Source organism: Phacochoerus africanus, chromosome 8, assembly GCF_016906955.1.
Source record: "Phacochoerus africanus isolate WHEZ1 chromosome 8, ROS_Pafr_v1, whole genome shotgun sequence".
In the NCBI taxonomy this organism is placed as follows: domain Eukaryota; kingdom Metazoa; phylum Chordata; class Mammalia; order Artiodactyla; family Suidae; genus Phacochoerus; species Phacochoerus africanus.
In genome coordinates, this window is record NC_062551.1 from 25059574 (window position 1) to 25085463 (window position 25890).

The following is a 25890-nucleotide window of genomic DNA, read 5'->3' on the forward strand; positions in this document are numbered from 1 at the left end:
TTCCATTGGGTGATTGGCTTTTTTGCTGTTGAGTTGTATAAATTGCTTGTATATTCTAGAGATTAGGCCCTTGTCATTTGCACCATTTGAAACTATTTTTTCTCATTCTGTAAGTTGTCTTTTTGTTTTCTTTTTGGTTTCCTTTACTGTGCAAAAGCTTGTCAGTTTGATTAGGTCCCATTGGTTTATTTTTGCTTTTATTTCTGTTGCTTTGGGAGACTGACCTGAGAAAATATTCAACCCAAAAACTGCTTGAACTGATCAACAAATTCAGCAAAGTAGCAGTATATAAGATCAACATTCAGAAATCAGTCACATTTCTGTATACTAACAATGAAACTTTAGAAAAGGAATTCAAAAACATAATACCTTTTGAAATTGCACCCAAAAAATCAAATACACCTGGCCAAGGAGGTGAAGGAATTATATTTTGAGAACTATAAAACATTAAATAAATTAAAGGAAATGTAAATAAATGGAGATATATTAATATTGTAAAAATTTATATTGTAAAAATGGTCATACTACCCAAAGCAATCTACAGATTCAGTGCAATTCCTATCAAATTACCCATGCCATTTTTCACATAACTAGAACAAACAATCAAAACTTTATATGGAACCACAAAAGGCCTAGAATTATCAAAGCAATTCTGAAGAATAAAAACTTAAGCAGGAGGCATAACTCTCCCAGACTTCAGGCACTATTACAAAGCCACAGTCATCAAGACAGTGTGATCCTGGTACCAAAACAGACAGACCGACCAATGGAACAGAATAGAGAACCCAAAAATAAACCCAGACACCTATGGTCAATTAATCTTTGACAAAGGAGGCAAGAACATAAAATGGGAAAAAGACAGTGTATTCAACAAGAATTGCTCTGAAACCTGGACAGCTGCATGCAAGTCAATGAAACTAGAACACACCCTCACACCATGCACCAAAATAAACTCAAAATGGCTGAAAGACTTAAGTATAAGACAGGACACCATCAAACTCCTGGAAGAGAACATAGGCAAAACATTCTCTGACATTAACCTTGTGGATATTGAAGTCTTTATTCCAGTTTGTATCTCCATTTTTAACAAGATATCTGGAAAATAATATTCATCCATACAGTCTTTTAAGAAGAATGAATTGCCTACTGGTATATCTGTTGTTAAGAATGTAAACATGAAGTCTCTTTAAATAGAGTTAAACTCTTGGAAAATTCAGTCTTTGGCATTAGACAGACCTAGGATGAGAAACACAGCTCAGCTCTGTTCTAGCAAACAGGGACAATTTGCATAACATCTGACCCATATCCCTATAATAGGAATTATAGACTGGTAGTAAGTATAGAATAATAGTGAGTATTACATGAGACAAATATAAAAAGGTTTTTAGCACAGTTTGTGGGATGAAGTGAGCACTTGATAGATGGTATTTAAAATTTTTTGAAGGTAGAAACCATGTAAACCTTTAAGTGAGGTGGAATTTGCACAAAATCTACACCAGTCTGAAGAATTACCTCCAAGGCACACCACTTGTCCAAAATCTGCTAGAAGAAAATATTAAAGTAGAGTCATTCTTAGGTTCACTTGGAATCTTCAAGTTATATGGCTCTGGAGAACAATTTCACTGACTCTGCAGAAGCTTCTTGGCCTTGTTTGCATGTGGCTTAGGGGAATTATTTGAATTTCAGTAGTTCTGTCCAGATCCTTGTGTCTCAGGAGTATAGTATGTTTTCTCTGACTCAACCAGTGGTTGGAAAGAGGTAAAATAGTCTGGAAGGCAGTTTTTCTATCAAATGGAAGTGGAAAGAGGTAAAAATAGCCTGGAAAGCAGTTTTTCTATCAAATGGAAGAAGGTGGGGTTGAGCCAACTCCTGAGCCAAAGTCAGAAAGCACGCAAGTGCAATCAATGCTAATATTTCTTTTCTTGTCCTGGGTGGGGGAAACAGCTACTTGGCTGGCTAAGAAGAGTAATAGAACAATCTAAGAGCTAATATTGATATGAGGCTTTACTCTAATGCAGTATAGCACAGTGACCGCCTTTGGTAACATGTTGAAAGAGAGGTTAGTCTACCTGGTTAGGTTACCACCAGTGACTGGGACCTCAATATCTCATCTTCCCATGCCTTTTATCTTTCATTTGGTTGTTTATTTGTCTGTCTGTTTTCTTTGTTTAGTAGCAGCTTGTAAGATGTCTCTCAGTAATGCTTACTTCCTGATATTCATGACTTGTCCTCTTAAGTCCAGGCTGGATCTAATGAATTGCTCCTAAAGAAGAGAACAATGGGATATGACTCCTGAGATTAGGTTATGAAAACCTTTTGTCTTGCTCAAGCTCTCTGGCTTTCTTACTTGCTCATTTTAATGGAAGCTAGGTACCATATTGTTAACTGTTCTATGGAGAAGCCCACATGGCAAGGAAATGGGAGATTCATCCAGCCAATAGCCAGAGAGAAACTAAAGCCTTCAACAACCCAAATGGAACTGATATGGTCAACAAAAATAGTTTAAACTATGCAAAAGAGAAAACATAACAAGTCAAAATTTGTGGGATTCAACAGAACAGTGTTTAGGGGAAAGTTTAGAGCATTTCATTTTATTTTATAAAAAAATCAAAAAGGCTTCCAAGATAAAACAAAACAAACAAAAAACTAGAAAAAAAAAAACATGAACCCAAAGCAAATGAAGAAACTAATGAATATAAAAACAAAAGTTAATGAATTAAGGAAGCTCCCATGCGGCTCATTGGGTTAAGTATCCAGTGTTGCCCAGCTGTGGCCCAGGTCACAACTATGGTGTCAGTTTGATCCCTGGCCTGGGAACTTCCGTGTGCTGCAAGCTCAGCCAAAAATAATAATAATGATAATGAAATAAAAATGGAAAATAATATATAGAAAATCAGTGAAAGCAAAAGCTGGCTCTTTAAAAGATAAAATTTGATAAACATCTAGTAAGACAGATATAAAAGAAGACATACATTATAAATATTTGAAAATATACATATCTTTTCAAGATCCTGATTCTAGGTTTTTAAAGTATATACCCAGGAGTGAGATTGCTGGGTTATATGATTGTTCTACTTTCGATTTTTTTTTTTAATTTTTTTTTGTCTTTTGTCTTTTTTGTTGTTGTTGTTGTTGCTATTTCTTGGGCCGCTCCCACGGCATATGGAGGTTCCCAGGCTAGGGGTCCAATTGGAGCTGGAGCCACCGGCCTACGCCAGAGCCACAGCAACGGGGGATCCGAGCCGCGTCTGCAACCTACACCACAGCTCACGGCAACGCCGGATCGTTAACCCACTGAGCAAGGGCAGGGACCGAACCCGCAACCTCATGGTTCCTAGTCGGATTCGTTAACCACTGCGCCACGACAGGAACTCCTACTTTTGATTTTTTAAAAAAACTCTACATTGTTTTCTTAAGTGCTGGTACAATTTTGCATTCCCATCAACAATGTACAGGGTTTTCAATTTGTCTACATACTTGCCAACATCTGTTATTTTATTTTAATAATAGACATCCTTATGGATATGAGGTCCTACCTCATGGTTTTGATTTGCATTTTCCTGATGATTAGTGATTTTTGAGCGCCTTTTAATATACTTGTTGGTCATTTGTATGTCTTCTTTGGAGAAATACTTACTGCAGGCTTTTAGCCATTTTTAAAATTTGGTTATGTGTGTGTGTGTGTGTGTGTTTGTGTGCCTTTGCTACTGAGTTCTCAAAGTCCCTTAAATGTTTTGGAAATTAATGCATTATCAAATATGTGTATGGCACATGTTTTTCTCATTCTGTGTGTTGCTTTCTCACACTGTTGGTTGTTTCCTTTATTGATCAGAAGCTTTTTAGATTGATGTAGTTCTACTGGTTCAGTTGTATTTTGTTTTCTGTGCTTTGAGAGTCGTATTCACAAAATCATTGTCAGGATCAATATCATAAAATTTTTCCATTATGTTTCTTCTAGGATTTGTAAAGTGTTAGACCTTATGTTTAAGTTTCTAATCCATTTTGAGTTAATTTTTGTGTACAGTAGTAGATAGGTGTCCAGTTTATCCATATTTTGCATATGAATATCCAGTTTCCCCAAAGTCACTTGTTAAAAGAAATCCTTTCCCTGTTCTGTATTCTTGGCACCCTTGACAAAGATTATTTTGTGTGGGTTTATTTCTGTGTTTTCTCTTCTGTTCCATTGTATCTTTAAGCCAGTACAATACTGTTTTAATTACTATAGCTTTATAACATAAATATGTAAATGATAACAATGTAACAATGATATAACATTTATATATATTATATATATCATAATGTATATATATGAAAAGAGCAAGTGTGAAAGTGTGATGTCTCAGCTCTGTTCTTTCTCAGGATAACTGGCTATTCTGAGTCTTCCATTGAACAGTATCCATTTTAGAATTATTTTTTCTATTTCCATAAAAAAATACTATTTGTGTTTTGATGGGAATTGAAACCAGGATCTTTAAGAGATATTTGCACTGCCATGTTTATTGCAGCATTGTATTGCAGCATTATTCACAATAGACAAGATATGGGAACAACCCAGATGTTCATTGACAGATGAATGTATAAAGGAAATGTGGTATATTTATTCAAGGAGAAATCATTCAGCCTTAAAAAAGGAAATCCTACCATTTGTGGCAACATATCCACTGAATAAATATTTTTTCAAGTAGGACCTGAAAAATATTTATTCAATGACATAAGTCACCAGGGACAAGTATGGCATAATTCCAATTACATAAGGTATATAAAGCAATCAAATGTATATAAACCAAAAATAAGATGGTGGTTGCTATGGGATGGAGGAAAAGGGAAAGAGAGGTTATGAAGGGAATGAGAAGCACATGAAGCTTCAGTATATAAAAAAAATCTGTTATAAAACATTGTGCCTATTGTTAATACACTGCTATGCATTTAGGAACTTAAGAGAATAGATTTCACATTGAGTATTCTTACTGCACACACACACACACACACACACACACACACACACACACCAGAACACAATGGGACACAAGGAGTCTTTTGGAAGTATTGGATATGAATATTATTTTGATTATGGTAATGGCATCATGAGTGTATGCAAATATCCAAATGCATCAAAATGTATACATAATTTCTTACATATCAATTACACCTTAGTAAAACTGTGAAAAAATTAGAAATGGAAAGAAAGAATATCATTATGGACTCCATAGACATTACAGAATATTAAAGAAATACTACAAACAGCTCTCTGAACATAAACAATGATTTGCATGTAATAGACCATTTCCTAAAGTATGATGAGCTATCAAAATCACTAAGAATGAATAATAACTTGACTAATTGTAGAATTACTTTTAAAACTGAATTAGTATTTTAAAATGTCAGTTTTGTTTCAAACCTTTTGCAGAGGCACTTGGAATTGTTCCCATATGCACTACTATTCAGTGGCTAAACTGGAAACTAGCTGTTGCCCTATTCTGTAGGCCAGTTCATAAAAGCTAGGGAATGCTTTTAAGATCAGAACTGTGCAAGGACAGCTTATGAGGGATCCCAGGAGTTCAGTGACAATGGTAGGGTGTTTCTTTTCTTGAATTCCTCCTTCTGCACATTATCTGCCATGCTTTATCACTCCCAGGGGCTCTCCTTTCAGTCCTTCAGTTTTATTCTGTCATGTCCTTCCTGCAAATGTACCTGCATTTGGGACCAAATGGGAAGAAGTAAGAGGGGGGAAAAAAATATCAAGAGGTTTACCTCATACCATTGAAATAAAAATTCCTCTAGTCGGAGATGAGGTTTCCCCTTCCTGAGAGCTTTAGATCAAAAGACTGGAAGGTACAGTTTTAGGCACAAGAAAAAATAGAAAAGAAAAATAATAGAAAACAGATGTCTTCTAGTTTTTTGAGCACTATGAGATACCTTTCCGATATTCACAGGAGAGCTAGAGGGCTTCCTTTTCATCCCTCTCTGCCTGGGCTGATACTCACTTCTGAATTTGGAGCTACCTTGGGTATAGCCTCAGAGACATTTGAGGAGGGAAAGATACTGCTGTTGTTTACTTAGAATCCTTGTCTTCTTCCTCAAACTGCTTGCTTCTCTTAGTTTTCAGAATTTTCAGATTGCTGCTATATGTACTTTGTCCAGGTTTTACTGCTGATTCAGTGGGGGGAAAAAACACATTTTTTCCTTAAAGTTTAAATGTATCAAATTTCAAGTTTTTCCTAATATTGCTTTATATTGTGTTTGTTTTAAAATAGTGAACCTTCTATAATACCACCACTGAAAAGCATGTTTTATATTTCTCTATACACATTTAGTTTTTAAAAGAATATATATTCTACTTGTAAATAAAATGTATGATACAAATCCAGAATATGTACTACTATGACACAACTTAAAGTAGTATAAATAGTCTCACAGTATGAAAGTGCATCTTATTGTCTGATAAATATGACAATAGGTTTCGCTTGCCTATTTCTTTGTGGGAAATGTAGAAGTAAAATTGGAAAACATGTGTCACAAAACCTTTGATGGATGTTTGTTATTTTGAGATTTATGGTTGAGGATTCTTGACTCAGAAGAGGTCTGGCTCACTCATGGAACTGCAGTTACTATCTGGCTTGTGGCACCAAGCTCTAACTCAACAATAATATTCACCAGATGCTTGGAGTATAAAAAATAAAAGTCATCAAAATCAATATGAGCCTGTTTTTATAGAAAACTGTACTTCATAAATAACACCCTCTCCATCTTACAAGTTCAGAACACAGAAGTTTCTTCATTCTAGAGTTGGTCAAAACCTCTCTTTCCCATTGTCTGCATTTTTGCTGTCACTTTCACAAATTTAAAATTCAATGTGTTAAATGATTATGAATATCAATAAAATTATTTGTGGACCAAGAGTTAGGCTGTAGAAGCCCAGTGCATTGAGAGATAAGATATATTTCTAAAACTTTTATTTGATCACACAAGAACCATTAGGTATAAAATTTATTCAGATAATACTTACTAAATATGCTTACTCTGTACCAGACCCTGACATGTAGAATTAGTCTCTAAAATAAATATTTTTCATCCAAGATAAGGATTAAAATCAAGAGGTGTTCAACTTTGTAGCAAAATGTCGGATAACTTGCTTTGCTAAATCTGCTTTGATTTGGATATTCTGTCATTTGCAATCATTGAGTTCTGATTTGCACAGAAGTGTTATAGAGGAGATAATGCCTGACATGGATCTTGTAGGACACTGGGCATCTTGGGGACATTGGGGATCTTGGGGACATTTCCTGCAGTGGAAACAATATATGCAAAGAAAATAAAGTGTGTGTATGTGTGTGTATACACACACACATACACACACACAAAACACACACGCAATGTCAAAATAAAAGTAATGATCAGTGGTAGTGAAAAGGTAGGTAGAAAGAGAACTAATCATGAAAGACATTTTTTTAGCTTATTCACTATAAGACGTTAGGATTAATTATGCCATTTTAAGTGTGTGTGTGTGTGTGTTTTGAAATATGATTATATTCTTATTTTTAGAAAGTGCAAAACATCACTTGGGTGGGGAGATGAAAGAGATAGCTTGATCGGTTAATAGATTTAGACAATAGTCCAGAAAAGGAAGTCATACAAAATGACTAAGGTCATCAATAAAATTAAAAAGAACTTCATGTTTTTTAAAATAGCTTTTTAGGTTTTTTGTAGTATAATTTTATTTTTTATGTTTTATATTTTATTTCTATTTATTTAAATGTATGATAAAACTTTATAGATTATAAAAACTGATGTCTACATTTATATTCACTTTGGGGATTTTTTTAAAGGCAGATTCTTCTATAAAAATAACATAAAATCTATAATGGAGCAAAGGACTTTAACCCACTAAGTTTCTTTTACTGTGTTTCTCCAGTAGGGATAATAATATCCACCCATCTGGATTCTAGGAATGTCAGGATTGTTTAGTTGGGACTAGAAATTATATTTTTCTGGAATTTGCTTATCAGAGCAGAAAATGGTTAAAAAATCATTTAAATATGAGTCTTAGAGACTTTCATGACTGATTCATGGAAATCAAAATTGGCCAGTGTCAAAAGGGCAGAAGTGGGGACAGTAAATGAAACTAGTGCCTAGTGGTTCAGTTAAATGGAATGGAAACAAGGACGACAACAAAAAAGTCAGTGTCCTGGAAATTGTTCTTGTTTATAGTCCTAGAATGGAAAGATGCAAGACTTGCCTATTTTTTATTTATTTGTTTGTTTTTTATATAATGATTTTTTTTCATTATAGCTGGTTTAGCATGTTCTGTCAATTTTTTACTGTACAGCGAGGTGACCCAGTTACACTTACATGAATAGATTATTTTTTCTCACATTATCATGTTTGGTCATAAGTGACTAGATAGAGTTCCCAGTGCTACATAGCAGGATCTCATTGCATATCCATCCCAAAGGCAATAGTCTGCATCTCTTAACCCCAAATTCCCAATCCTTCCCATACCCTCCCTCTCCCCCTTGGCAACCACAAGTCTCTCTCCAAGTCCACGATTTTCTTGTCTGTGGAAAGGTTCATTTGTGCCATATATTAGATTCCATATATAAGTTATATCTTATGGTATTTGTCTTTCTCCCTCTGACTCACTTCACTTAGTATAAGAGTCTCTAGTTCCATCCATGTTGCCTCAAATGGCATTATTTTGTTCTTTTTATGGCTGAGTAGTATTCCATTGTGTATATATACTGCATCTTCTTAATCTAGTCCACTGTCTGTCAATGAATCATTTAGGTTCGTTCTGTGTCTTGGTTACTGTGAATAGTGCTTCAGTGAACATGTGGGTTTATGTGTCTTTTTCAAGGAAAGTTTTATCTGGATGTATGCCCAAGAGTGGGATTGCTAAGTCATATGGTAGTTTTATGTATAGTTTTCTAGCTTTATGTATAGTTTTTTTTTTTTTTATGTTTTCTGTAATGGTTGTACCAACTTACGTTCCCACCAGCAGTGCAGGAGGGTTCCCTTTTCTCCACACCCCCTCCAGCAAGGTATTTGGGACATGCATATTTTAGGTTAGTTTAAAGATATAGATATTTGGGGAACTATCATTAATTCTTCATTATGTCATTATAAAGAAAAATAAATCATTAGTCATGGAATTGATTTGGCAAGGGCAAGTTAACGTTGGCTATTGATATAATCACTGTTGTTTGATTATATTGAAACAGAAGAAACTGTATAGCTATGAAAGCCTTTAAACAACCAAAGTGTCATTAGAATAAACAAGTCCAATATATGACTTTAACTTTATTCGACTAACCTCTGGGATGTTTACTAGATATTTTATGGGCAATCAACTGATCATTTGTATAAGAAATTTTTGTATATTTTAAATCATGTATTGGTTCTTTAGCAAGACCTACAAGAGTTCATTAGACTCATTAGCTTATCTGAAGAGTATGGCTAGGTATAATTGGCTGCAACATCTATATTGAGGAATTTGGTTCTGATTTGTTTGCTCTGAAATCTTTTTTAAGACCTCCAGTGTCAAATTTGCAGAAAAGAGGCCTACAATTAATATTGAATTGTGATTTTTCTTTCTCTCTGATAGAAAGATCCCAGGGATGCAAATGAAAAGAGACTTTAAAACTGTTGTGATAAATCCACCCCATCCACTTAGCTTGCTAACTAAAATTTGACAGATAACCTCTTCTATTTAAAAAGTGCTCTGTAGCTTGACCTTTATCATCTTTATTGGAGAGTTGTTATGATTTTGATCCCAAAGTTAATTAATAGCAAAGAATATGTTTGAACACAGATTTTCTGGCCTTATTTTGTTGCCTCCCTCACCCCCCTGCCAATTAACTTATTTCAGTGGTGAAAACAGTCACTGAAATCAAAGACCAACCCTATGCAGTTGTTTCCCAGGAAACAGTTGCCATCTCTTTGTACTTCTGCTCCTCCCACCTCAGAAGCCAAAAAGCCCAACGCTTTCCCTAATATTTTTTGAAACTAGCCCATGGGATGCAACCTGGCCTCTTTATGGAAGTTGATGTTTTTGTCCAGGACTTGAGACCTTGAGTTAGGAATACAAAGCACAGAGACCGTTCAGAATTCATTTTTGAAGTGGGGGCAGCAGCTGCATTACCTGAGGTGAGAATCAGGTTCAGAAGCAATGGTGGACTCTGCAGTGGCTAAAAACCAGCCTCTTTGGTTCTCTCGCTTCCCAATGAACTAGCTAATGTCCTTCTATTAAAGTTACTTGCCTTTTGAGTTAGCTGGTCATCTTCTAGTGTTCATAAACAAAAGCTTAATATTTTAACTTCTATAGGTATTGCAGAACATCAGTATATATTGCCAAAACTGTCTATGCAGGAGGATGCATATTTTCAGCACTTTAGTGGCACAAATATGATGAAATTGCTGTCCTTTATCATTGACTTCCAGAATTTTATCTTGAACCAAAAATTTTAAGTTTTGTACACACACTCTAGCTGAGATTAATATACCCATTATAAATTGATTTTAACAAAGTATCAACCAAACTTAATATACGTAGTATAATGGGACAATACCTAAAAAAGCAGACACCAAATGATACATATTTGTTTAAAAGCTAAAAGGAGAATATGTCTCTTTATCGAAAGTATTATATGATAGAAATGTATTCTCAGTTACTCAGAATATCCAAGCACATTGTTATTTGATGGCAAACACTAGTGATTTGAATTATATTATTATTTTAAAGAAATGATTAACATCATCAACAGAATTAGAAAACTTTTCTGCATTTTTTTGTTCCATACCAAATATAGTTGTAGTTTCTAGGCCAGGGTTGTTAAAATTATTGAGTAATGGGTATTTTAATGTCAGTCAGTGTATGTATAAGTGTACATAAAACTCAAAGCTTTTGGATCAAATAAAATATTGTGTATTTGAACAGAAATCATTTAATGTAGACCATCTTCTAGGAACTAACTGTAACCCAGTTTGGCATTTATTAAGACACTCCTTGTTATTCAAGCCTTAAATTGGCTATAGGAAGAAACTTACCATAGTATCTGACAAGTAGGTGCTTATGCCCAGAGTTAAAATCTTGAATGGGTGACATAAAAACCCAGAGAAATGTCAGAATCCAGGGTATTATGACATGATTATAAAACAGTCTTGTCTGAGGCCCAGGCGCATCCACTTCTGTATATTGCAGACATGTATATTATATTGCTATTAACACCTTGAGTAAGTTATCACTTAATCTCCCAGATCTCAGTTTCCTCACTAGCAACATGAGAACATAATTGCTGTTTCTAATTCATATGCTATTTTGAGGATTAAATTAGTTATTGAATATAGAATGTTTAACCAAATGCTTAACACATAGTAGACGGTTTGCAGCTGTGGGTTGTTATCACTCTTGGTGTTACTCTTTTGTTTCATTTATCAATAATCTTTATTTTTCTTCCTTCCTAATTTATCATTAAAAGAGACTAGCTGAATTTAGAGAAGCTAAAATTTAGTGAATATCTAAATAAAGAGATGAACTCTAATTGTATTTAAATAAAAGTCATTATGCCTATTTGGAGCAATGAAAAGCATCATAACTCAATTGTAATTATTCGGTGTTCGAGTGTTCACAAGTAAGTTCACACAAAATAAGTTTCTAGAACTGTCAGTGGTTAAAAAAATTCAGGTTAAAGAATATATTAATAATGATTGTTTCTACCAGAGGCCATTATTCCTGACTAAAAACTATATGAATAGTAGCAATGAAGAAGAAAAATTTTAGGTCATGTATTATAGTACTCTTGAAACATTTTCTCTCTTGAGAAGCATAGCCTCCAGGAATGAATTAAAATGTAGTATTTTTAAAGAAACAGAACTGCTGACAAGCTAATTGGTATTAAGTAACATAGAATCAGAGAGAATTTCAGTTTTCTCTTTTAGTAAAATTAAATGAAAAATGGGAAGCCCAGAAAGAGATGGGTTGGACTTGTTGGGTCTCAACATTTGTTGTATAAAATAACTCAAGTGATCAGGTTAAATCGGCTATTTCCTAAAATATTTCTAGAAGGAGTTTAAATAAACAGAAAATGGGAGTTCCCATCATGGCACAGTGGTTAACGAATCCGACTAGGAACCATGAGGTTGCGGGTTCGATCCCTGCCCTAGCTCAGTGAGTTAATGATCCGGCGTTGCTGTGAGCTGTGGTGTAGGTTGCAGACGCGGCTCGGATCCTGCGTTGTTGTGGCTCTGGCATAGGCCGGTGGCTGCAGCTCCAATTCGACCCCTAGCCTGGGAACCTCCATATGCCGCAGGAGTGGCCCAAGAAATAGCAAAAAGACCAATAAATAAATAAATAAACAGAAAATGATGGTTCCAGGTAGGCACTTGATAGATAATTGACTCCAACAGGCAAAAATAATGAATTTCTATTAAGCAAAGGGATTGTAGACTCATCACAAGTTTTTTTTTTTTTTTGGGGGGGGGAATGGCTTTTGTTTTGTTTTGTTTTGTTTTTTGCCTTTTCTAGGGCCGCTCCCACAGCATGTAGAGGTTCCCAGGCTAGGGGTCTAATCGGAGCTGTAAGCCACTGGCCTACACCAGAGCCACAGCAACGTCAGATCCGAGGCACGTCTGCTACCTACACCACAGCTCATGGCAACGCCGGATCCTTAACCCACTGAGCGAGGCTAGGGATCAAACTCAAAACCTCATGGTTCCCAGTCGGATTCATTAACCACTGCGCCACGACAGGAACTCCCGGATGACTTTTTTTATAGTCCATTCTATCCTCTTTCTTCTTCTTACTGAAAAGATCTTTGATCTCTCTAGTACCAACCAGGGGCAGGGACACTTACTGAAGCACCACAGTCTCCTCCATTAACCTTCAACAAATCTAGGAAATCTTCTAAATGACAGTTTCTACATCTCTTAACCCAGGTTTCCCATCCACATCAATACCAGCAAGTAGGACTCATGGATCCAAAGATGTTCACTAAGACTTAGAATATTTTCACTTCCTGCAACAAGTTCTGCAGTGAAACAAGAGGCAAGGTGATTTCCAATGCCCATTTTCTGCTTAAATAATTTCTTCCCATGTAGACGCCTCCAAAACTTTACTGAGATACTCCTCTTTTGTTTTAGCGAGAATGCCAAAAGTGATTCCCAATTTGTCATGGTTCAGTCTCCAGAGATTTTTTTGTATAACATCTATAAAAGAGAACATACTCCATGCATAGGTATAAACAAAACTCTTAGAATGTACATTTCCTAGAAACCAAATAATTTATTCCTTGTATAATAAAGTAAATTTACCTACTGAACAGCACAACCAATCATGCCCTATTTATAAGTTTTCCAGCTTATTATTTAAAAAAAAAAGAAACACCTTATTTCTGGAGTTCCTGCCATGGCACAGCAGAAATGAATCTGACTAGCATCCATTAGGACACAGGTTCAATCCCTGGCCTCACTCAGTGGGGTAAAGATCCAGTGTTGCTGTGAGTTGTGGTGTGGGTTGCTGTGGCTGTGACATGGGCTGGCAGCTACAGCTCCAATTCAAATCCTAGCCTGGGAATCTCCATATGCTGCAGATGTGGCCCTAAAAACACAAAAAGAAAACAAACAACAAAAAACTTATTTATATCCTTTTTCTCTTGATCTACCTATCATTATCTCTAATCAAGTATAAGGATTTTTCAGATATTAAGTTCTTTGAATTCTTATATCAAACCTATGCACATGATGTTACAAATTGTTACAGAATAGTTACACACACACTATCTGTCTCTCTCTCTCTCTCTCTCCCTCTCTCTCTCTCTCTCAAATGCTTCTAGGGACATTAGCAGAGTCAAGAGTGGTTAAGAGGTGAGGTGATTGATAGCTATAAAGGTGTAAAGTTATCTGTAAGTCTAAAGTTCTTTTTCTCATTTTTGAAAGTGAGGAAACAGAGTAAGAATAAATAAATAAGTCTTCCAAGATTGGGCTGTAAATAAAAGACAGTGTTTCTTTTTTGTTTTTGTTTTTGTCATGCCTATGGCATATGGAAGTTCTCAGGCCAGTGGTTGAACCCACACTATAGCAGCAACCAGAGCTGCTTCAGTGACAATGATACTTAACCCGAAGGGAACTCCAAAAATCCTGGGATTTAAACTTATATTATTATGATTATATAACTCTTTCCAGTGCATCCTCATCAATATTTACAGATGAGCATCTGCTTGAATGGGTCTCCAGGGAAAGAAATGTAACATTGAGTCAGTCAATAGAATTTCAGGAAATAATCTCTACTTAATTATATTTGAGAATTTTTTCTTAAATATTTTAAACTACCTTTAGGTAGTTCTTATCATGCTCTGCCCCTTGTCTGCCATGAATTAATGATCCAGGCTGATTTCAAATTCAGTTTTCTATAGTCTAATGTATAACCAGGAAAAAAGAATTGCTAGTGAGCTTCAAATCAGTTCTTCAATACTAGTTAAATAAACCCCTACATTCTCCTAAGACACACTAACAACAAGAATTGCAGGTGGTCTGTATTCTATTTTTAATGTGAGACACCTAATCACATACTAAAAATATAGTGAATCTCCTTTGGAAATCAAGAAGTTGAGCATGTCCATTGCTGTCAGCCTGACCGTCAAGATACAACAGGGTGCCAAATTACTTAGAATTTTCAGAAACTCAAAGAAATAAAGAAAGCATTTCAAAATTAAAAAACAAAAAACCACAACACACACACACACAAACAAACTAAAGAAAAATGCTCCTTCTCCCATAATTCAGAATCTGGCTATATAATGCTTAAAGTCTAGGAGTTATTTTGCAGACCTACAGTAATGCTTGAGAACCATATAGCTTCTAAAAAATCTCCAACCAAATTTATCTCTAAATATCCTATGTTGTAAGCGAATGATCAGACTTGAAGTCCACCAAAAGACAGTCCAGACATAATTAATTATGTCTAATTAATTTGAACGTGTGTGGATATATGTGTGTAGGAGATTTGAGATTGTTAAATCTTGTTTCTTCAATTCAAGGTTTTTCTTAATATTCTTTCTCAGAACTCAACAGTGAGATAATTTCTTGCCCAGGGAGTGCCTAGGATATGGCATGAGAGCAAACACATGCATGTGATATTTACTGTACTATACTTACCACTCTTTTTTTAAACCTCAGAGTCACCTAAGAGACAGGGATTATCACTGCCCTGTCTTACAAATTCTGAAACTAAAGCAAACTGAAGCAAAAAAAAAATTGTTTGGTAGTTAAAACAAAGCTATGTAGATGGGGAATAATGGAGGTGGGATTTGAACCCAAGCCATCTGGCTTCAAAGTCTCCTTTCCTTCCCTATACTATGCTATTATACTACACTGCATTCTTGAGTATATGTTCTTTCTTCTATAGTATCATGATGCTGCAAGAATTTCAAGGCCCTTGCATGAATTGTTCAGTGAAATGCCATTAAAGAGAATTGGATTTTATGGAGATCAATATGAATCTAAACCTTGACATACTATTGACTAGCTCTGTGGTAGTTATCACTTTAATCTTCATAGTTTTTATTACAAAATATTGATACTTATACCAACCATAGGCATGTGTTGGATATTAAAACCATGGGCATCTGTTGAAAGAAAATGTATATGTGACTTAGGACCTGGAACATACTTAAAATTATAATTATTTTCCATGAATATTTGTTTTCCAACTGTTAAACTAGATAAAATAGCCCATTTTGATTCTTCCAAGAGAATAGTATAAATCTTGAATCATATTCCACATTAGTTGTGAAAAATAAAGCAGTCGTCTGCCTTTAATTTAGTCTTGGTACAAGAAGAATCTTGGTATGAGCAGGAAGGAGGAGAGACAAGATTTAATTTGCTTTAGATTGCATGCCCTCTACAATAGAGCCATCATCAAAGAGCAGAGTGTGAGAACACTGAGTAGCATCAGGAAAAAAGTATTTTTTTAGTTTTGTTCTAAGAGGAAACAATGCAGAATTTGTTTTTTCTACTAGGAGAAAGCCAAATAAATCTGGGGGAAATATTCTATGAGCATAACAAAACCCTGGAACGTCTCCTGAACATTTTTGCAGAGATTTCAGTCCCTTCTCAACATTGACACATGCATTATAAGACAGGAAGAATGGGCCATTTGAGTGTCCACTTGTATGGGAGGAAATGTGTAAATGACATTATAAGAACAGACTCTTAAAGCATTTATTGCCACTTTTCCCATGACATAGATAAATGTTCTAAAGTGTGGTTTTCATTGCATAAGGGCTTTTGAGACAAAGTGGGACAATGTGACAATTATGAAGCCTAACTTGCACTCATATCCATTAGTTAATTGTGTGACTTTGGACAATCTCTATAAACTCCAATTTTCATATATTCCATGGGATTAATGAGAAAAATAATGACACTTCGTTTAAGGAGTGCAAAGCTGGATAAGAGCGTATTGCTGTGGACTCTTAGTGGGACTGAAGGAATAAAGAAAACTGAATTCATCAGTTATTGGAAGAGGAGGATAAAATAATTAGACAGACACTTGTCAAAAGGCTCTTGGTGATTTGAAAATATGGAAGAGTTTTAATTGTGTTTGGCAGGGCAGAGTAGAATTATGGGAAAAATCAGGTGAATTAGCTTTTATAGAGATCAGTAGAGGGTTTAGAGATTGAGTGGCATTTATTGGGGTCTTTGGTAATGATGGAGGGATCCTTGAGGCACACAGAGTTCAGGAAGGAGGTAAAAAGACTTGGAAAATAGATAGATTTCATAAAAGAGGTTAGACTTTGGAAAAATAGGATTTCATGCTGAACCATTTGTGTTCTCTGAGTATCCCTGAATAAGTTTTTACATATATACTTTCTTTTTTTACTTTACCAGATAAACTTTTCTGATGGTAAAGATAACAGACAATGATGTATTTCCTGATATAGTCATCTTCTGTTTTCCTTCCAAAATTAAGCCATAATGCAAATAGATTATTACTGGGGCATCTGGAGTTTTCCAAAGATACTTCTGAGGAATTTCTAAGACCTGATTTATTCTAATGAAGTGTGAATCAAGTATTAAAATGTACCTCAAAGGTATACTCAGTTCTAACCCCTCTTCTTTATTCTTCCCATGGAGATATACAAGCGTATAAAAATTTGTTTATTATTATTATTGTTGTTGATGTTGTTGTTAATATTGTCCATGGTAATACTACCCTACTAGATGAACAAATTATTTCAGATTACTTATTTCTTTCCTTCTTTTTTTTTTCCCTTAATTTTCACACACATTATCCTGAGATTGACTTTAACTTTTGATGAACCCTTTCTGTTATTTGACCAAGATTCACCAATATTAAAATAAGATTTAGATTCTGTTTTCTTAAATTACTATACAGATCCAGAAGTAGATAGGCAAGCAGATAGATGTCTAGGCAGAGAGGTAGGCAGGAGGTCAGTAGGTAGGTCAGTAGGTAGATAGGTAGATTGACTGTTCTTTTGGTCTCAGATCTTATCTCTGTTCCGTGGATCTAGGCATCTCAGTACCTTCATTTGTAAAATAAGACTGGACATCCTTATCTGATAGAGTTATCAGGAATATCATTCAAAATAATATACATAGATCACCTAGGCAAGGGACAGGCATATCACTGGTATTTGAGAACCATTCATCCATTCTCCTTGATCAATTCTTGACATAAATATTGTCAATGAGTATTTATATAGGAAAACATTTTAAAATAAGTTAAATATTTATAAATACTTTCTATCATAGTAATTTATGTTTCTTAACCTCATCTGGTGCCTTGAATCATGCCTTGCTTTTGGTTTAGCTCTCATTGAATCTACAGAATTTTCAGACCTCAAATTCCAGGTCCTCCTATTCAATTTTCAGATTCTAGGATCCTCTCAATGTTAGTTAGATTCCTGTAAAGTCCCTGGTGAAAAGGACCCAGGGGCTCATGACCTCGTTAGAGACCATATTAAAAGATGTATTCCAGGCCCTTAGGATTATTGTATCTTCAATTAATGCTAATAATAGAATCATTGGAAAATTCTCAGTTTTTAGGGAGTGGAAAATACATTTATATATGCAGCAGTGTCATGTGATTTACACACCAGAAGACTGGAAGGTATCAGCAGCATCTTATAGATAAAGAAACCAAGGCTATAACAGACCACAAAGCTTTTTGGTGACAAAAGTCAAAGTCAAACTCAGGCTTTCTGACTTCAAAGCCTTTGAAAAATCTTTTTTATTCCAAATCAGGTTGACTTCCATAAACATTTAAACTTTTATAACTGTTAAGATTCTTTAGAGGTTCACAAGCTCCATTTTTTGACAGTAAGAAAATCGAGGCCCAAAGAGCAAAGTTCTTGTTTAGATTACATAACACCAATAAAACATTGTGTTTCTTCCCACTCATTTTTTATTTTGTATAAGAAGTTATTCTGAAATCTTCCATGAGAAACATTTAAATAATTAGTCCAAATACTCTCTTTTGAGGAGTTCCTCTTGTGGCTCAGTGGTAACAAACCCAACTAGTATCCTTGAGAGTGTGGATTCAATCTGTTGTCTTGCTCAGTGGGTTAAGGATCCGGTGGTGCAGTGAGCGATGGAGTGGGTCTAAGATGAGGCTAGGATCTGGTGTTGCTGTGGCTGTTGTGTAGGATGGCAGCTGTAGCTCTGATTCAACCCTTAGCCAGGGAACTTGCATATGTCTCAGGTACAGCCCTAAAAAGCAAAAAAAAATTCTCTTTTGATTGATGACAGAGTTTTTGAGTTCCCCATCCAACTGAATGTAACACTGGGTTATCTTTCTTTTTAAAAATCTGTCTTTCATAAGGAAAAGTAGATCATAATGCTAAAATATAGCATGTGAATAATCTTTAATAGTTTGTCCTTCTTTCACTTAGCATAATTTCTTCAGGGTTCACCTATGTTATAACATATGACAAGATTTCCTTCTTTATTAAGACTATAAAATTCCTTTGTATGTGTATACCATACTTTTTTGCTCATTAAAACATTGATGGACCTTTGGGTTTTTTCCATGTCTTGTGTACAGTAGTGCTGCCATGAACATGAGATTGTAAATATCCAAGATCTTGATCTCAATTCTTTGGCATATTGAATGATTTTATTTATATAAGGTATCTAAAGTAGTGAAATTCTTAGAAGGAAAAATATTGGTGTTTGCCAGGAGCTGGGGGGAGGGAGAAATTGGGAGTCGCTGTTCAATGAGTGTAGATTTTCAGTCATGCTAGATAAAAATGTTCTAGAGATTGGCTTTATATCAATGTGAGTAGAGTTAACAATATTCTACTGTACACTTAAAAATGTGTTTAGGAGTTTCCGTCGTGGCACTGTATTAACGAATCCGACTAGGAACCATAAGGTTGTGAGTTGGATCCCTGGCCTCACTCACTGGGTTAAGGATCCGGCATTGCCATGAGCTGTGGTGTAGGTAACAGATGCGGCTTGGATCTGACATTGCTGTGGCTCTGGTGTAGCCTGGCGGATACAGCTCCAATTAGACCCCTAGCCTGGGAACCTCCATGTGCTATGGGAGCGGCCCTAGAAAAGGCAAAAAGACCAAAAAAAAAAAAAAAATTTGTGTTTAGGAGGTGGATCAAACAAGCTGTTGCTGTGATTTATGTCAAAGAGCATTTGGCCTATGTTTTCCTCTAGGAGTTTTAGAGTATCTGGCCTTAGATTTAGGTCTTTAATCCATTTTGAGTTTATTTTTGTGTATGTTGTTAGAGAATGTTCTACTTTCATTCTTTTACTTGGTATGGTAGCTGTCCAGTTTTCCCACTACCACTTAATGAAAAAACTATTTTTCCTCCACTGTATGTTCTTGCCTCCTTTGTCATAGATTAGTTGACAATAGGTGCTTGGGATTATTTGGGGGCTTTTTATCCTGTTCCATTGATCTATATTTCTGGTTTTGTGCCATTACTATACTGTTTTTATTACTGGAGCTTTCTAGTATATTCTGAAGTTGTAACCTGATTTCTCCAGTTCCATTTTTCTTTTTCAATATTGCTTTGGCTCGTCAGTGTCTTTTGTGTTTCCATACAAATTTTAAAGCATTTTGTTAAGGTTCTGTGAAGAATGTCATTGATCATTTGGTAGAGATTGCATTGAATCCACAGATTGCCTTGGATATAAATTGATTCTTCTAGTCCAAGAGCATGGTATAGCTTTCCATCTGTTTGTGTCATCTTTGATTTCTTTCATCAGTGCCTTATAATTTTCACAGTATAGGTTTTTTGTCTCTTTAAGCAAGTTTATGTCTAGTTATTTTATTCTTTTTGAAGCAATGGTGAATGGGATGGTTTTTCCAATTTCTCTTTCTGGTCTTTCATTGTTAATATATAGAAATGCAGTTTATTTTGCATCATGCAAATTTACCAAATTTATTGATGAGCTCTAATAATTTTCTGATAATATCTTTAGGATTTTATAGGTATAATGTCATGTCATCTGCAAACAGTGATAGTTTTACTGTCTCTATTCCAATTTGATTTCTATTTTTTTTTAATTTCTGCTTAATTCTTCTCTGATTTCTGTGGCTCCACATCCTAAGATAATGACAAAAAAATAAATAAATAAATAAACCAATGGGACCTAATAACCTCAAAAGCTTTTGCACAGCAAAGGAAACCATTAAAAAAAATGAAAATACAGCCCACAGAAGGGGAGAAATCTTTGCAAATGATGTAACCAACAAGAACCTAATCTCCAAATATACAAACAATTCATACAGTGCAACAACAAAAAACCCGTATAATTCCAACAACAAAAATACAATCAATCCAGTCAAAAAATGGGCAGAGACCTCAATCAACCTTTCTCCAACAATGATATATGGATAGCCAAAAGGCATGTGAAAAGATGCTCAATAGCACTAATTATTAGAGAAATGCAAATTAAAAGCTACAGTGCGGTACCACCTCACAGTGATCAGTATGGCCATCATTAATAAGTTTATAAATAACAAATGCTGGAGAAGGTGTGGGAAAAAAGGGAACTCTCCTTCCCTGTTGGTGGGAATGTAAATTGGTATACCCACTATGGAGAACAGTCTAGCGATTCCTCAGAAAGCTAAACATAGAACTACCATATGATCCAGCAGCCCTACTCCTGGGCATACATCTGGACAAAACTTTCATTGAAAAAGATACGTGCATCCCTGTGTTCATTGCAGCTCTATTCGCAATAGCCAAGGCATGGAAACAACCTGATGTCCATCAACAGATGATTAAGATGAATGGTGCATATATACAATGGAGTGTTACTCAGCCATAAAGAACAAAATAATGCCATTTGCAGCAGCACGGACGCAACTAGAAATTCTAATGCTAGGTAAAGTAAGTCAGAAAGGGAAAGACAAATACCAAATGATATCACTTATATATGGAATCTAAAATATGAGTCACTTTGCTGTAAAGTAGAAATTGACAGAGCACTATAAACTAGCCATAATGGAAAACATAAAAATCATTTAAAAAAAGAATGAAACAACAAAAAAATAAAGTACTTACTTATAAAAAAAATAAATAAAATAAAACATGGCACAAATGAACCTGTCAAACAGACTCACAGACATAGAGAACAGATTTGTGGCTGTCAAGGGGGAGGAGGGAAGAATCGGGATGGAGTTCGGCTTTAATAGATGCAAAACTATTACATTTAGAGTGGATAAGCAATGAGGTCCTACTGTACAGTACAGGGAACTATATTCAGTCTCTTGGGATAGAACATGGTCAAAGATAGTATGAGAAAAAGAATATATATATATATATGTGTGTGTGTGTGTGTGTGTACACATACATACTCATATGACTGGTTCACTATGCTGTATACTAAAAATTGACATTACACTGCAAATTGATCAAAATAAAATAGAATAAAAATTCTGTTTAAATTGATAAAAAAAAATTCTCTTGGCCATCAGTCAGTCTCCTTAAGTTGTGAAAACTGACTATAAAGCTAAAGTTTTATTTTGTTTAAATAACATGATTTAGAGAAGATATAAAACATTGCTTATGTATCATGTAATTGCTACATTTTCAAAGGTTAAATCATATCTTTAATACTAGACATGAATAAACATTTATATCTACCTCAACCTCTGTGTATGTTTATAGGCAAACTTTGACATTCCCACCTGGCCTTGTAGAGGTCACAGGCAATGGGCCATGAGTGTCCAAGATCCAATGAGACTGTCAGTCTAGTCATTTTGAAGCAAGTTTAGTAATGTACTTAATAAGTTGAATATCATTTTCTGTCCTCTTATGCAGCTTGTCTTTCTAGACATATGTTAAAGAAATTTTTAATCACTGCCAGAAATCCTAAGGAAGTGAAATTCATTTGTTATATAATCTTAGGGGTGGTTGAAGGAGTTCTAATGTCATCTGCTGGAACAACAGCTGAATTCGGGGATGTTACATAACAGTCCCAGCGTTAACATTTATTGTGTAATAGAGTCAGATACAGACTGAGTGTGATAAAAAAAGTGAATTCATGTTGTATCCACATATCAAATTTGAACTTTCATTTGGATCTAACAGAATCTGTTTTATTTTCATTTGAGTAGTGATCATCCTTTACCTGTGTTTATGGTTTTGTGTCCTTAGATATATGCCAAATTTATACTAAAACTGTTTGTTATAAACACCAAGTGTCTGTGTACTGTAAATATTTAAAAGAGTACACACAGAAGTTATTAAGTCAAAACTATTCTATTCCAGGGAGTCAGAAACTCTCAAATACTAACTTTCTGTGTTAGTAAATTCTCCTTTCTAGGTTTTGCTTTCTTGTTTGTAAATGAAGGAAACTTGAGACTTTTTTAAAGCCTGTACTAGATCTAAATTTTTCCAATAAGACGTTACATTGTATTGAGCTCCATGTGCCAAGCACTGGACTGGATATTCCACACACATAATTCAGCATTAGCCTAGTAAGAAAGGTAGAAGTATAGTGTTCCATCTCAGAACTGCGATGCAGCTTCTCCAAAAATCAACAACTGATACATAGCAAAGTGAGAGAAAACAGCCGGGCCTGTCTACAAAATCCAGTTCTTTCTAAGTCAAATTTCTACTTTCAGCACCAAGAAGTGGAAAATTATATGATTTTGTTCCTATCCTTTATGAAATAGAAAGTATTTCAAAGATATTAAGAGAATATAAAACATCTGTTCTAATCTTGAACTCAAATTTAAAAATCAGAGATCACAAATAAAGAGGTTCTTGAGCAAGATCCTTCTGGAAATCTTCCATAACATTCTTGGAGGCACTGCAGACTTCAGCTCCTAGTTAATCCTGGCCTTCAGCATGAGGGCTATTTTCAGTTTCTCTAATTTTTAAAATCCCTTTCTAGCCAGAAATCCAGCCTAGAAATGCTCCCAACTAACCACCTGAGTTAGAGCACTCAGCAGAGACCAAACATTATATTTCCTGGCACTGTGTTACCTTTCCCTCCCTCGCTCTTTCTGCTGCAGTGAAAAATGATTCATATAAAGGAAACCAAAAGAGTTTAAAAAAAAAGAAGAAGAAGAAGAAGAAAGGAAGAAAGAAACCAAGAGAAAGACTGCCTAACAATTTCCAGTCATGGCTAGGGATTGAGGAAAGTGAAAACAAGCCAAGAATGCTTACTTTTCAGCCATGCCCTAGAATTCGTTTTGGTTTGCATACAGGAGAATGGCTTCCGTGAAGGAGAGCTACAAGGAGACTGTGAGATCACATTTCTTTTTCTTGATCAGGAGCAAAACCATTGTGAAGGGATCAGGCAGTCCCTGAAGAGGCCCCTGAAAGAAACTGATTTTAAGAAACATAAAATACATTGGCTCCCTCCTTACCCACTTTCTTGCTGCCTCCACCCTCAGCTCCAGGGTCAGTACAAAAGGCATGTGAGTTCTGTGGGAGGTGTATTCAGTAAGAAAAGAAAAATATTGAGCCCTGATAATTCAGGAAAATGGAAGTTTTCGATGGTTAAACTTACCATTTCTGGAAACTGGCGTTCCTTCCTGGAGATGCCTCTTTTCTTTGTATTCCTAACAGAGAGAAAGTGCTTTGCTTTCCCTGAGTTAGATTCTCATTGCTTTTTTTCCATTCTTTGCCCTAATCTCAGAGTGACAGTATAAAAAAGAAAAAAAAAAAAAGAAAGAAAGAAAACATAAAGTGCTCCTTATTTAGCATCATGCAGATTTCTTTTCCTTTCTTCCTTCCTTCCTTCCTTCTTTCTCTTTCTTTCTTTCTTTTTCTTTCTTTTCTTTCTTTCTTTTTCTTTCTTTCTTTTCTTTCTTTTTCTTCTTTCTCTTTCTTTCTTCCTTCCTTCCTTCCTTTCTTTCTTTCTTTCTTTTTTTTTTGTCTTTTTGTCTTTTTCTAGGGCCTCACCCGCGGCATATGGAGGTTCCCAGTCTAGGGGTCTAATCAGAGCTGTAGCCGCTGGCCTACGCCACAACCACAGCAGTGTGGGATCCGAGCTGCATCTGCAACCTACACCACAGGCTATGGCAACGCCAAATCCTTAACCCACTGAGCAAGGCCAGGGAACAAACCTGCAACCTCGTGGTTCCTGGTCAGATTCGTAAACCACTGAGCCATGACGGGAACTCCATGTGGAGATTTCTTTTGTGTTTGAATCATTATTATAGTGAAAAAAATGCCCACCCCACCACTTAGAGTAAGAAAATGCTGTTGCTGCCTTACCCATTTTTACCACAACTATTTCCCCCACTCACAAGTCATCAGGGTAACTGTAAGTGTATATTGATTTATTAAATTCAGTTCTTGCAATAGCTATTTCAGATATCACCAATTTTCCTTTAAAAACATTTCTCCGCAAGGAGCAAACTCTCAGACTCACTGAGTTGTTCATGGTTTAGAAAAAAAATTGTTTTATGATAACATCTAAAAGTGTGTTTCCAGAAAAACCTGAGGTAAAAGATTAATGTGTGCAAGAGGGAGTTAGAGTGAATTAGGAACGTTTACCAAAATTACTTATTGTGAACCTATACAGGCCCAAACTCTTGCCAAGAGTCTTGAAATATTATGGCCTTATGGGAAGGAGCTATTACTGGTGCTGGATTGGAGAATGAGGGCCAAGTTAGATGTCTAGTCATTCTTCCCTGGCACAATAAGGACTTCAGATTAAGTGAAATGGTTTATAGAAAATGAGTCGACTAGAATCACACAAAGAATCCTTGGGAGGAAAAAATTAACTACCTCATCTTGGAGAAGTATAAGCTTTAGCTCCTAATGAAAACTTGGGAAAATCAAGTAAAGTCTTAGACATCTGGCTAAACTCACTTTGGTACATCCATGAAAAGGGAATACTATTCAGCAATAAAAAGGAACAAACTACAGATAAATTCAACAAGTTGGATGGAGTTCAAGTACATCATACTGACTGAAAAACAACAATCTTAAATGGTTGCATGTTCCATGATTCCATTTATGTAACATTCTCAAAATAACAAAATTACAAAGAGGGAGGACAGATCACTAATTATTAGGGATTAGGTGAGAAGGGAAGAGCGTGGCTATAATGGGAGAGCACAGGGGAGTTTCTTAGTGGTGACAGAACTGTCCTTTGTTTCTACTCAGCAGATCTATTCAGAAGATGAAATCATATAGAACTGTTATCCATAGGTATATAAAAAAAGAAACAGAGAAAGAAAAACTGGGACATGCAAAAACAAAAGAAATCCACATAAGTTCTAGTTAACTGTATTGCACCAATATCAATTCCCTTGCTTTGATAATATTCAATAATTACATGAGTCAATAATTATATAAGATGTTCATTAGGAGAAGCTGAGTGATGGGCACAGGAGCTTGGGTTTATTATCTTTGCAACTTCCTATGAGTCTATAGTTATTTCCAAAGAAAA

The 25890-nt window shown here is 35.4% G+C and overlaps 1 long non-coding RNA gene across 1 annotated transcript; it reads right to left on the reverse strand.

The window, feature by feature from the left end:
* Nucleotides 1-5249: 5249 nt before the first annotated feature.
* On the reverse strand, nucleotides 5250-24082 carry LOC125134538 (uncharacterized). The gene is made up of 3 exons (XR_007136680.1): nucleotides 23998-24082; nucleotides 23652-23803; nucleotides 5250-5691 (listed from the first exon to the last, which is right to left on the reverse strand). It is a non-coding gene; the product is annotated as an uncharacterized LOC125134538 (long non-coding RNA).
* Between the last annotated feature and the right edge of the window lie 1808 nt (nucleotides 24083-25890).